Raw genomic sequence first — 14,201 nt, 5'->3', positions numbered from 1 at the left:
TGACTAATGAAAATGTTACTAGGTTTTATTCTTATATTCAAGTAATGTACAAAATGTTACTAGGTTTTATTCTTATATTCAAGCAATGTACAATAAAATGCATGATGTAAATTTTGTCCAAACCTGTTCACTACATTTTGTGTAATTAAGTATTAAACATTTAAACATTTTCACAAATCTTCGCATTTATGATATTAATATATGACTTTTCCGTCGCTTATTTCGACGAGTTTCACAGATTCTCTATAAAGATTTCTTAACTCATATAAATCTTAATGGTTTTGACTAATATGATATATCACAGGGAAATGCATAATCCATTGAACTATTTCTTTAAAATGTCTAAAAAGGTCTTGAGGTTTAGACTTTTCCAGTAATGATCTGTTAAAGACCACGATATTCCTTTATAAACAGAATTACTAGGGGTGGATTTATTCCAAATGCCAGTTATTAATTCCCTCTCGCTCAAAAAGCCTGGGGTCTTTCACCACCAAGGTAAAGTGCTCTATCACACAATTAATTGTTGAATATCTTACATTTTCAGAGCTGATGCAGTTGAAGGGATTGGTACATTGGTTGTATAGTTCTCTAATAAAACACAAACAACTTAGATTATTGAAAACTTCCTTTCATAGAAGCAAGATTACCAATTATGCTCCTATAGTCAGTAAATTTGGATGGTAAAATGTGAAGGGGTGGTGTGCGGGGGTGGGGAATAACAATGGCCATTACTGAACAACTATCCATACAAATGCGTTAATCACATCTGTTCTAGAGAAAGTAGCCTTCCGAAATTTGTGGAGTGAAAATTTTAGGGTGTGAGAAAATCCTTTCTGCAATGGCCATACATATTTTGAGACGTGACAATGCTATTTATATCAAACTTTTCCAGTTTACACCGTGTCAAAAACATTATTAAAACTTGAAATATTTTGCACTTGCTGTAGAGATTCATCTTCAATCTAAAAATGGTAAACTAAATCTGAAAAAGCAATTACTCATTGTGGTGTGAACCGAAAGCTGTAAATAATGGATACGATAGGCTGCGTAAGCCTTACGAATGAAAATTATATTATTTATTTGCTACACATATGACAGTTTTCTCAATAATACCTCCTCATAATATATGATGTACAAGATTCAGATGCGATGAGATGAAAATAAGTTTGAAGGCTTCGATATCCTCGATGATCAGTGCGGAAACTTGGTGCAGATTCCAAATCCAACGTAATCTTTGGCGTCCACGTCAGGGTTCCTTTAACTAAACAATACAAAATATACAAAATCAGAAAATTGCAATTATTATTGTCCTCGCTTAGCAAAAATGTCTGTGTAGCTTCACCAAAAACTAACCTAGAGCCCATTGTCAACCCCGTTCCAAAGTTTAAATGTAAATATAACACGATCAACTCAAGAAGGCCACCATTGGGATTTCAAAAAGTATTAATTTTACAGTAACCTCAAAAGGGAAGCATTTTTTATGGTAACTTATGTTATGTAGTTTAAATTAAAATTCTGTCACCATTATCAATACGGTGATCAACAATGCAATTTCTCATTGAAACCCCTTGCCCTGTTTGATGAGTTTTGGTTTGACACGCTATTCTAAGACTTTTATACTTGGTGATAATTTTATATACTCAAGCCCTCTAGCCATAATATAAAAATTCAAATTTTACAAAATTGTTAGTCTAATAAAGAATTTTTTATATAAACTTTCACAAAAACATCATATCAGGTTTAAAAATAATGGGCTTAGAAAATGTTCAAGAAGTGGTAATTACTCAAAAATTAGAGATTACAAAAAATAAGAATGATGAAATGCAAACTGTTTGTAGATGATTACCATTTGAGTTCATTATTTTAAATGTTAAATGTAACAATCAGCTGATTACTAATCAGCAGTTAAGTATTAACAACTGGATGCGTACTTTCAATGAATAATAAAACCTTTACTAGTCCGTTATTATTTTTTGCAGCAAAAAACTTAGTATTACAATGTTCTTCTAAAAGAACAAAGTGTTTTACTACTCATAAATATTTTATATCAGGCTTTTATAACAGTGTCAAAATGTTGTGTTACTACAGTACCATTTTTAAATCTGGGATTATTTTTAAAGGTTAATTAATAGTTCTTTAAAAGCAGATTTTACATTTTACAAAGATTGAATTTTATTAATTTGTCTAATTTAAAGGTGTAAATTTATCCTAAAAACACATTCGGGCAAATTGTATACTAGGCAAAAAATTGCTATACTTTATAAAAAAACTGTTTACTTATCTTACCCGACAAATCTAATTGAGAAGTTTGATACAGTAATTTATGGACACACTACATATACAAATCAGCGTAGCAAATTATGTAATGTAGACTTATTTCGCGGTTTGATTTTTCTCAAAATATTACTGGAATGGGTTAAACATAGAATCAGTTAAATTCTTGGAAAATTGTACAATAAGAAAAATCAAATACATCAACAAACAAGGTTTTGGTAAAACTTTCTTCTGTAACAAAAGTATTCATACTAAATTAGACAGTTTTTTAATATGTTAGCTGGTTTTTTTAATACGATTCATTCAGAAGAATCCCATAATATTGGGCTAAGAATTATTTATCAAACAACAATCAGTTTGTTTCCATCTATAACTGACTTACTAGATATTTATCAAGGAGTCTGCCAAAGGACTGCCTCGTCAATATTTATTATAACTTATGTAAATCAACTTTGTAACCAACCTCTAAATGGAAAAACATATACACTTTCAGACGAAACGTAATATAAATTCCACAACTAATTGATACAAATTAAAAATTGGTAAATTTCGCAGTTGTTAAAAAACAACGAATTTTGCCGCATTTTTATAACAAATATAAGATATATTTTCCCAAAGTGCACTTAAGTGATTGTAACGGTTTGAACGGACGTATTAATCTTAGTAACAGAGTTAATCAGTGGTATCGTATTACCAGGGTAAGGTGTTAGCAGTAACAGCATGTTACTTCAGTAACAACTGGGATGAATATTTGGCGTTCTCATAACGTCTTTCTGGTATTATGTTACAATGTTCTCACTGCCACTATCGTCCTGGTATTACGTTACTGAAAAACCAATAACGCAGTGGAGTGAGCTGGATTGAGCGGAAGGAGCGGGGAAAAAGATGAAACCGAAACTATTAGATAAACCGAAATATTTATCAAAATACAATCGGACCTGTACATACTTGTTTTTGTAATAAATTATAAACATATTTACTGCACCATACATTTTAATATAATAAATAGGTAGGCCTACATTCTAGAAGCTCTTTTCTTACAGGAATTCTTAATTAATTTGAATACAAACACTACAATAAATTGTATCTAAGAAAACTTTTGATATACTTATCTGTGTGTTTATTTTTTATTCTGTAACACTGCACACATCTGGTATAGACTAATAAAAACATCTTGTGTTATAATGCAGTTCGTGTTTTGATCTTTAAAATTATATATTTTCTTTGTGCTCTAAATTAATGCGTTAATAGCCACACATGTAAATTTAGTCTGATTCAGTTACTTGCATCTTAATAACGTCAGTTCAGTAATAGTATGACACCAATACCGAGCGTAGGTCGGCTAATAACATGAACCATAGTAACAGGTTACTGGAGCATATCGATTGACCACGTTATTTTGGTAAAAGCTTATAGACAAAATTTTATTTAATAACGGTATTTTCGATCTCTACAACAGATTTGAGCAGGATTGTCCAGTGTTGCCAACGTTGCAAAGGACTATTGCCCCACTAACACTGCCCGTCCCCGATGCTGCCATGGACTGGTCACAGACCTCCATACGGTCGTATTTTAGGCGCCTTCAATTACGGTCACGCAATACTGATACATCTCTGTCCTGTGTACCAGTATCCAACACAAAGACGGCGAGGAAGAAAGATGAAAAACTGTCAGTTTGGTTGTTATTTCTGTTATCCCTTTAAGTGGCAGTAGTCTGGCACTTTGAAAAATGAGCCAATTTCTTTATAGGATGGTTCTAATGTTGCCAAATATGACTTAAAAAATAATTTCAAAACAATTTTATTTGTTTTTGTGTGTGTTTTTTTTTTTTTTTTTTTTTTTTTTTTGGGTGGGAAATTAATATCCCAGCGAAACATAAGCAACCTGCATTTATCGATGTGTGGTGTATGATTTACTGGGATATATATTTCCCACTTTTTGGAGGAATTGAATGAAATAATTTAGTCATATGCATAATATTTTAATAATAACAGCAAATATTAATTATAATATTATTACAAACATTATTACTAAAGATAAAAAACACTTTGAAACACAATAACGTATTGTGGGGCTCGTTTTGTAGCCTTTTTCATCTAGTTTTGGTGGAATGGAGTGAAACAATCCTTGCAGAGAGCAACGTTACAAGTCGGGCAGACCATATTGCTCCTCTTCTCCTTGGCCTTTGTAGAACAATGTGCGCACCTTCTATACTTCTCAACTTTTTGAGGTACATGTGCACCTACATTTGAGTGCCGAACAGCATTTTGAACAGTCGCTCGTCCTTTTGTACTATTCCTTTTTCTTGTTCTTCCAAAATGTCTAAGTGAAGAAGACTGAGAATATCCTTCTCATCTATTGAGTCCATATTATCTGAAAACAATGATTAACTGATTAGAAGAGTTGAGTAACAGTTTTGTACAGAGTAGGCCCTAGTAATACATTTATCATTACATTTTTTCTGCTATAGTCTACAAGTGGGAGACAATATTTGACAAAAAGAGATTCTAATTAGTGTTAAAATTGTCAGGAAGTGAATACATTTTATGCAATTATAAGCTGTAACAAAAATGCTAGGCATAAAATGATATAGGCCTCAACCTTGTAAAACATTCCTGTCTAAGTATGCAGGCTTACAGTGACAGCTAAATATTAACTTTGCCAAATGTGCTTGGACTAAAGTGGTAATGCCCTTTTGAAAACTATAATTTGCTGAATAGATTGATGTATAATACTGTGTTATCTAACCCTTCCAAGTGTGTAAGAAAATATTAGAAACTCCAGCCAAAAACATAACCTGCAAATCTAGCCTAGTGTCTGCAACACAATAGTTTTAACTCCAATCATAATGCATGAGAAAATGTATACATTATATCATTAAAATAATCCTAATTGATCATGGATATGTTTACTAACCTTCAAAATCTGCAATGTTACATCAGTCATCTATTATCTTGATATAAAAAACAAAGATCCAAGAAGAATCTGTAGGTTAGTTGTCCCAGAGTGCCAGTGGGATAATAATTTCCCACTTTTGAATAAACAGCTGACTAGCTTTACTATTTTTTCGTCATCTGAAAGAAACCTACTTCTCCATAGAGATATGTTTATTCATTGAAGGATTCCAAAGTGAGAAATTATTATCCCAGTGATTTTTTGAGCTGTAACAAATAATCCAAAGCAAAACATGGTGGGAAATAATTCACCCACTATCACTTAAAGGGTTTGGTATGCTCTTTATTTATGGAATAATCTTAGTTGCTAATGATAGTAATTTCATTATTTTCCCCCTCTGGTTGCAGTTTTTAATTCCTATTATATTGTTGTAATGCCTTGCTAATGTTAGTTATATTTTAGATTGTTGATAATTCTGGTTTTTTATCTTTAAGAATTTGTGCTATATTTATTTTGAGTTATTTTTTAATCTTTTGACTAAGATGCGTTCCATTAAGAGATCAAGCTATTATCTCAGTCATTGACAAGTGACAGTTCATGGACCAAGAAGCTATGGACCATGTGACAAATTTGTATAGTGGATTGTGTTCCACAAAGGCCACCTATGGGGAAGAGGTGATTGATAGACTGGTGACTCACACTGGTGCAGTGATAACAATGCTGAACGACTTAGCAGTCAAATCATGATCTGAGTGATGAGGTGGAGACGCTCTCCACCCTCTATTTGCTGTGCACCGCTGCATGGCCCTCAGCAGAAGCTACAAGGAGAGTAGTGCTGAGTGCTACGAGATTGAGGAGCAGAGTGATGCAGAGATCCACTCAGTACACAGCTGGCTTAGTGCATGGTGAAGAATGTGGGACTGCAGTTGAGAGTCGTTGGCAATGAATGGATGGACACCAACAAGCTGATCTTGGTGAGACGGAAGAAGATCATCACGCTGACAGTGGAACGCCAGTGCCTCCTGACTTCAACAGAGGTACTGGAAGCGGACATCAAGTATCTCCGGGACGAGTTGAGACGAGCGGAGTCAAGAGCCAAACAATGACGGACATCAGTAGATTAAGGTCATTTTGTCGGAGGTGACCTTGGCAGAGGTGAGCCAAAATGCAGAGATCCCCCCCGAACCATCTCTCCTCACCAACTGTTGTCCACTGCAGCAGGACTGAAACCCCCCCCCCCACCTTCTGCCCACAACTCACCCACAATAGGCAGCACAGACTTTGGACATTTATTGGTGATAGATGACTCTTATCTACGATACCCAAGCAGAAATGTGTATATCGAGGTTACCCTGGAGGAAAGATATTAGACATTAAGTAAGGCTGGACTGTTAAGTTATGTATGTGTAAGTTTGTCTGTTATTTATATCAATGTTGGTGCTAATAATTTAAGAAGGGGTTATGAGGGGTAGGGGGTTGTTCAGGGTACAGTGGCAGGCAGGGTAAGCATGAGACCCTCCATAACATGGCGGATCTTCTGTACACTGTCAATACCAAAATCCGGACTCATACATTTTCTTGGACAGTGTTTTAATTAATTAGGTGATATATTAGTCACAAAGCTCTCCATGATTTCAAAGGCTAACTTGACCTTGTATGTAACTTTTTTGGTGTTGACTTTGTGGATCAGATGGGACCTCGTCCAAAATGGGGTGCACTTGAACAGAAGGACTGCCTCTTGTTTGGGGTCACTGTTTGTAAAAGCTATTGTGGCGGCCCTGCAGTCTGGATGTAGATCCAGTCTCTGTTCCTGGAGGTCCGGGTGAGGTATGACTGTTACCAGTCAGTCTCCCGGGGTCAGGAATTCCATTGTTGGCAACCATGGCCCAGGTGGAAGCTTGGATGATTCTTGACTGTTGGAGGACTGACTGATTGAAAAGTGGAAGGATGGTCACTTCAAGGTTGAACATCTCAACATAAGATCATTAAAAACAGGCTTTGACCTTCTTGATGTTAATGTTTTTGGTGTATCTAAGACCTGGTTTCACCCTGGCACACCATCAGATAATTTACCACTATACCAGTGTACACCTTGTGCAAGGTCTTTTAAGAAACACAGCTGACGGTGGAGTGGCCCTTTACATGAAGGATGGTGTTGTGTATGAAAAGTGTACACTCAATGAAGATGTAGACCCGGTATGGAGTATCTCTCAATTGTTTTGACGATAAAGGGGCAGAGACTGGGCATATGTGTGGTTTATACGCCTTCTTGAGTGAGATACACCTCTCTTTCATCTTGTTTTGCTCACTCTTTGTTAATCTGGCCAAGAAGTGAATACTGTTATGTATCTAGGTAACACAAGTATTACTGTGTTACAGCCCCAAGGATATCAGAGAACAGGAACCCTCAAATCTGATAGGCTTCTGTAAAAGCTTTAGATTTTGAGAACACAAATTTAAGTAAGGGAGGTGCAAAGGTCCTTTTTAGGACTAAGCGCAGGGACAAACCGTCCTTTTCCCTCAGGACAAAAAAACACAAGTATTGATCTGTTATCATTTACAAGCAATGATACAAAATATTTATGCAGACTTATGAAAGACACTAATACGAACAAGTAATTAACGAGCCAACCAGAGTGACAGCAACTTCAGCCACCTTGTTAGACCATAGTGGACAGGATGGCTGAAGTCATGAGGACTGGCGTCATTGATGCACCTAGTATTGTTGACCATAAAGAGATGAAGATTATGGACCACAGAATAGTTTGCTGCACCATCATGTTTAAGAAATGCAAAAAGATCTCGAAAATCATTACCTAACTACTGCAACTGCTGAGGTTGATGGGAAAAAGTCCCCCAACTGCAAGGGGTAAACAGCATTGAAAAGTTTATCACTACTCATATAAGAACTGTGTTTAATAATAAGGACCCAATAGTTCATAAAAGAGTAACAATAAATTAAGCATCTTTTAGAAACAACATGATAACAATCACACCAAATTAAAGAATAAGTTGTCAAACAAATATTAAAAAACAAGGAACAGAGATGATTGAGAAAAGTACAAGAGAGCTCGCAATAATCTGAATAAATTAATGTAGAGTACTACGAAAATCTGTTTTTTTATTATTATTCTACTTATGGCAACAGCACCTCGAAGGGAGACAGCAGCAAGTGAATCCAGAAACTTCAAAATTCTGCAATTTAATTTTGTCTTCAAATTGAAGAACTTTGACCATGTTTGTCCTTATTGAGATGCTGTTAGCGTACTGCCAATGGAAATTGTGTGTAGGATACAGACCTGTATTTTAATCCAGAAGATTCTGACGGACAACTGCAGTACTCAAGCAAGGAGCTCTCATTTGCCAGGAGGAGGTTTTGAAATACAGAACCCATCATGCCACGCACTTGCTGCACTTTCCAAGAGTGTACCTGGAATTGGGTAGGGAGTGCTTCTCTTAGTTTGGCTCAAAAGTGTACAACAACCTACCTGAGAACCTCAAACAAGCAAAATTAGATTCTTTTAGAGTCAAAGTTAAGGAGTTTTATAAAATAGTGTCATGTAGCTCAAGTTAATTTATTTTTTAGGTTAATGTTAAGTTTATCTGTAGGCCTGCTTGTTATGTTGCACCTGTTTTAAATATTTATAAATGTATGACCTAAGTTATTCTGAAAAAAACAGTCTTGTACTGAGGAATTCTTGGAAATAAAAGCATTTTTATTTATTCCTTTGTCTTATTACACCCCATAGGCTTCAAACTGATATTACTTCAGAAAGATTTTAGAAATTTTTTTATTGACTCAATAAAAAAAATTAAAGTGAAAACCAGTACAGTTATTAATAGTAGTTTAAATTCATTAAAAGCTAATTGTATAAATTCATCATTTTTATCATTTAAATCAATCAAGCCATCTGACACAATTGATGCAGCTAAAAGACTAAACAATTCAGATAGTAATGACATCTACAATATATCTAATAATCTGTTAAAGAGATTTATTTATACTTTTGTTGAGCCACTAACACTTTGATTCAATATCTGTATGAGTCAGGGTATTTTTCCGGAGCAACTGAAGGTGTCCAGAATTTGTCCAGTTTTTAAAAAAGGTCCCTATAATGATCCAAGTAGCTACCGCCCAATTTCGGTCACCCCAGTCTTGTCTAAATTACTAGAACTAGGTACTGGTCTATGACCAAATAAATGACTATTTAGAAGAAACTAAAATTTTAAGTCCATCACAATTTGGTTTCAGAAGAGGAAATCCACTATTGATGCCATTGACAAGCTAATACGAAATATACTGTCAACTTTTGAAAATAAGGCCTTTGCTCATGTAGAACACAGTACTCTTTTAGCCAAATTAAAGCATTATGGAATTCATGGAAGTGCCCTTGATTTTATAAAATCATACCTCATCAATAGAACACAAAAAGTATTTATATCAAAGGAAATTGGTCACAGGAAGTCAAAATAGAGTACGGTGTCCCTCAGGGATCTGTACTTGGACCCTTACTTTTTATCCTATATATAAATGACATAACATTGGCTGTTGATGCTAATACACTTCTCTACACTGATGACACAACATTTTTCAATAGTAGTAATAACCTGAATGAACTAAAGAAATTAACCGACACCACAATAAACAAGGCATCAATATGGTTTAAAGAAAACAGTTTTTTAATGAATGAAACTAAAACTCAAAACATTTTGTTTACTTTAAAATCAATTCCTGAAAATAGTTTTAATTTTGAATAAAGTAGTGTAATCAAAATTTTAGGAATTCATATTGATAATAATCTTTCATGGGGACCTCACATTGATTTTCTGTCTACTAAATTATCTAGAATTATTTTTTTTATTGAGACGTCTATCTTGCTGCATAAGTGAAAATTATGTTCGGACTGCATATTTTGGATACTTTCAGTAAATTTTGAGATACGGATTAATACTGTGGGGAAATAGTGCTAGAGTTCAGGAAATACTGGTGCTTCAAAAGAAAGCTGTTAGAATTGTTAGTAAAGCTGAATATCTTGATCATTGTAAACCTGTTTTCATTAACAAAGGAATACTTACAATAGTTAATTTATATTTGTTTGACTTATCTGTTTACATTTTAAATAATAAGGACTTAATAAACCATACACAAACACATAATTATAACATACGAAACAAAAATAACATTTTAATTGAATATTGTTGACTGAGCAAATCTTTGAATAGTCATGTTATAATTGGCTTGAAGGTGTATAGCAAATTGAAACATTTGATAGAAAAATACCCTCTTAAAATTTATAAAAATAAACTTTATGAATGTCTGTTAAAAAACCCTTTATATAATATTGAAGAGTTTTTTTTCTATTAACAAAATAGACTTTTAATGATTGTTTTAAGATTAACTCATGACATAACTAGTATAATTTTCAACTAGACAATTAATGTCTTATATTGTTATATATATAATATTTATGTATTATACTTAGTAAATATTATTTAGAGACAATGCTATTTAGTCTGTAACTGAATTAGACTTTGTCAATGCATGTAACATGTTTTACGACAAATAAACGAATTTATTATTATTATTATTTATTTATTATTAATTTATTATAGTGCTTCCCAGGGATCTATCCTCTGCCCAGTTGTGTTCTTGGTGTACTTTAATCAACTGAACAAAATTATCCAGAATCTCGTTTAATATGCAGATGAGGCATGATTATTATATTACAGGAAAATCAAAATTTAATTTGGAGATATAAACATTCACAAAGTTCAATTCCTGCATTTAATTCTTTCTTGAAAAAAATCTCTCAACAAACTTTACCGATTTCTGTTTGAAATGGCAGATATGCGGACGTCAGACCACTCTCATAGTGAATCACAGTGGGGGATGATACCCTATTAAAAAAGTTTATTCTTTTGAATTTCTAGGAATGTAACTTGACAGAAAGCTCACTGGATGAACACTTGGATGAGATTTTTTCAAAAGTTACAAGGAGTATGTATGTACTGTGTAACTTGGAAAAATTTTACTCGAAGTTTTGAATAAGGCCTAGTACCGATTAATCTATCCACATCTTTCTTATGGAATTTGTTTGTAGGGTGGGTGCTTGAAGCAAAGTTTGAAAGAGCCTTCAAACTTTGAAAGAAAGCAATAGAGGTAAATTTCCATTTGACACAGATTCTGTCTGGTCATGGATGCTTCCGGTACTACCTTGAAAAGACTGGAAAAAGCGAATCAAGCAACTGTCGTTACTGCAAGGAGGAAGACACCGCAGAACACACCTTCTTCCACTTTGAGAAGTGGGCAGAAGCACGAGCAAACTGCTTTGGTACTACCGGACACCTGATACCTGAGACCCTAATCGTCTGTATGTTGGAGTCTGAAGATAAGTGGGCTGCAATCAGCAGGATGGCCTTTTCCATAATTTGTCGAAAAATGGAAGACGAAACAATGAGGCAGTAAGGTGGTAGCACAAGGCACTCACTTAGCTGAAGAAATGCTATGAAGCGGTTCCGGCTAGGTGGGCAGGAAGGAAAAGGGTGGGGTTTAGCGGGTCGGCGATCTTTATAACGTAGTCAACCCCGCATAACCTGGAGTGAAGGCAAGAAGATTAACCTCCAGGGTATCTGGCTACAGATTCCCCATCCTTGGCCCAAAAAAAAAAAAAGAGTAATTTCAAACACCAATTTTTGAGAGTTGTGTTGAGATGTCTTCAGGAGCTCGGGATTGCTGACTTTATCCCTCCTCTATATTCTCGACTTATACGTGTACTGCAATTTCAGATGCCTTTTGATTCTTGGCAGGAATGCCCAAGGCCACATTAGAGGTAGGGACAACTTGAGGGCCTAACAACACTTAACAACCGTTTTTCAGTAGACGACTAATTGACTAAGTGGACGGATGGTGGACGACTAATTGACTTCCCTAGGTACTTCAAGCAAGTACAAAATGGAAATCATTTCAAAGTTTAAAACACTTATGGTGTCAAATGCCTTCTATTCTCTTGAGGAATTCATGACTAGCCACTGAGAAGCATGAAGAAGTGAATGTAATTTTGTGTACAGATGTTGTATAAATAAAACAATAGAATTTATAATACTTTTATATTTTGTAAACGTGTTACCAATAAGAAATATTACTGTTACTATACAATGTAAATACTGTCTTTTACAACTACATATATTTGATTATATATATGGCAGATACAAGACTGCATTACTGTAGTGTTAAAGTTAACTCCAAAACTCCTAAACTAAACAAATTTTAAATACATAGAGGTTGAATCTTTAATATTATAAATACTAAGACTAGGTGCAATTAAGATTATTAAACTATTGGGTATTGATAATGATCTTGCATAGATTAAAAAACTTTAGCACCACACAATAGTGTAACATTTCTACTACTTTACTACCAACGCATTATAAATTGTTAGCTTTCTGTGAACTATTTTTAACGTCACAAAAAATCTAAATGTACAAAGCCCATTGTTAAGTCTCTTATATGTTAAAGTTCCCAAACATTTGAAGGAAATTCACTCTTGAAGTAGCACACACTGTCAATGTTTACCACGAAATATCACCATACATACCAGGAACAGGGAACCAGTGATGAGTAATTTTATAAGAAAATTGGAACACACAGAACATAGAGAATGTATGTAAAGCATTGTAACGTGATCAAGAGGAAAAGCGTTGTGTGCTACACACGATACGTCGCTATTTCCCTACAGTGCATATGTAAACTAGAAAACACTTGTAGTATGTTTACAAAACTGATATGATTTGAGATAAAGATAAACACAACTTGGTATGTTTAATGAAAAGAAAATCAAATTAAATAATTATTTCACAGAAATTTTAGTTCTTACCTACTATTAGGTAACTAAACTTAACTTAAGAAAATAAACTTAATTTGTTGTATTTTACTGGCTTGATAACATGATACGAAACAGTGCTTTTAAAGCATTCATCTATGTAAGATTGTCCAGGCCAGTGTTTTCCAAGAGTTTTTACCTAGGTATGGTTACATTGGCATGCTAATAATGCAACAAATATTGAAAGCTCTTTTGGATCGGACATCAATCGCATAATTCTAAAAAATATCAGTCCCTAGATTTTCTTGAATTTATTGTTCCTTTGGTATGCGTCCTACCAAAAAATATAACCCTATATAATGTATTAAGTAAATCTGTAGGAAAATTTCCTAACAAGCTGAAAATATTAACAAATTTTTAAAATCCAAACTTTTTAGCACTGACAGAACTTAAAGTGTCTTGATAAACAACTCTTTCTTGTTTTGAAAACTGAGAATTATCAAAATTAACGTGATGGCAATGGCGTAGTTGCTGACATATCTAGCAGCTTTTAAAGATATTTCTTAGGTACTGGTAAAAACTAAACTGATTTTGACAACGATAATGATCGATGCGATGTCAGCATACGTTACAATGGTCTAAACTGTAACATATGGAGCATTGCAGACTATCATCAAACTAATACAATACAAGTAAACAATTTATTAACGTCCCATGAAACCAAGCTGATTCCTTGCAAATGTCCTGTAGAAAAAAGGTACTTAAAATATTTAAATTCTCCTAGATATTTTACTCTGACGAAATGTTCTCTTCAATAGACTCTTAAGTATCTAATTCATAGTAATATAATGAATTTGCTCTTTTAAATCCAATGCAATAAGACATATTTCAATTATTACAATCACACAAGTGCACTTTAAGAAACTTTTTTATGTGTCCATCAGTTCATGATGGAAATATGGTAAAATTTGCCTTGTGTAGAAACATCTTTAACATAACATTTTCCTTAAAAATATTTGTTTTTCTACTGGAATCTTAATGTAGAACTTCAGTCAAAATGTGAATTGTTAAATAAATATTGAATGAATATGGTCATTCACTATAAATTATTGAATTTTATATCTTTATACATATGAGCCAATTTATAAATCACTTATGTATGCATGCCTTCATCATTCTCTTAACTCCATATTAAAGCAGAATAAAGATACT

General features: G+C 33.9%; 1 long non-coding RNA gene across 1 annotated transcript; it reads right to left on the bottom strand.

The window, feature by feature from the left end:
* Nucleotides 1-1,061: 1,061 nt before the first annotated feature.
* On the bottom strand, nt 1,062-13,037 carry LOC124366024. Its single transcript, XR_006922771.1, has 2 exons — nt 12,765-13,037; nt 1,062-1,261 (listed from the first exon to the last, which is right to left on the bottom strand). It is a non-coding gene; the product is annotated as an uncharacterized LOC124366024 (long non-coding RNA).
* Nucleotides 13,038-14,201: the final 1,164 nt, after the last annotated feature.

This window comes from Homalodisca vitripennis, chromosome 7 (assembly GCF_021130785.1).
Source record: "Homalodisca vitripennis isolate AUS2020 chromosome 7, UT_GWSS_2.1, whole genome shotgun sequence".
In the NCBI taxonomy this organism is placed as follows: domain Eukaryota; kingdom Metazoa; phylum Arthropoda; class Insecta; order Hemiptera; family Cicadellidae; genus Homalodisca; species Homalodisca vitripennis.
Note: the sequence above shows the minus strand (reverse complement) of the source record. Positions and strands in the feature narration are given on the sequence as shown.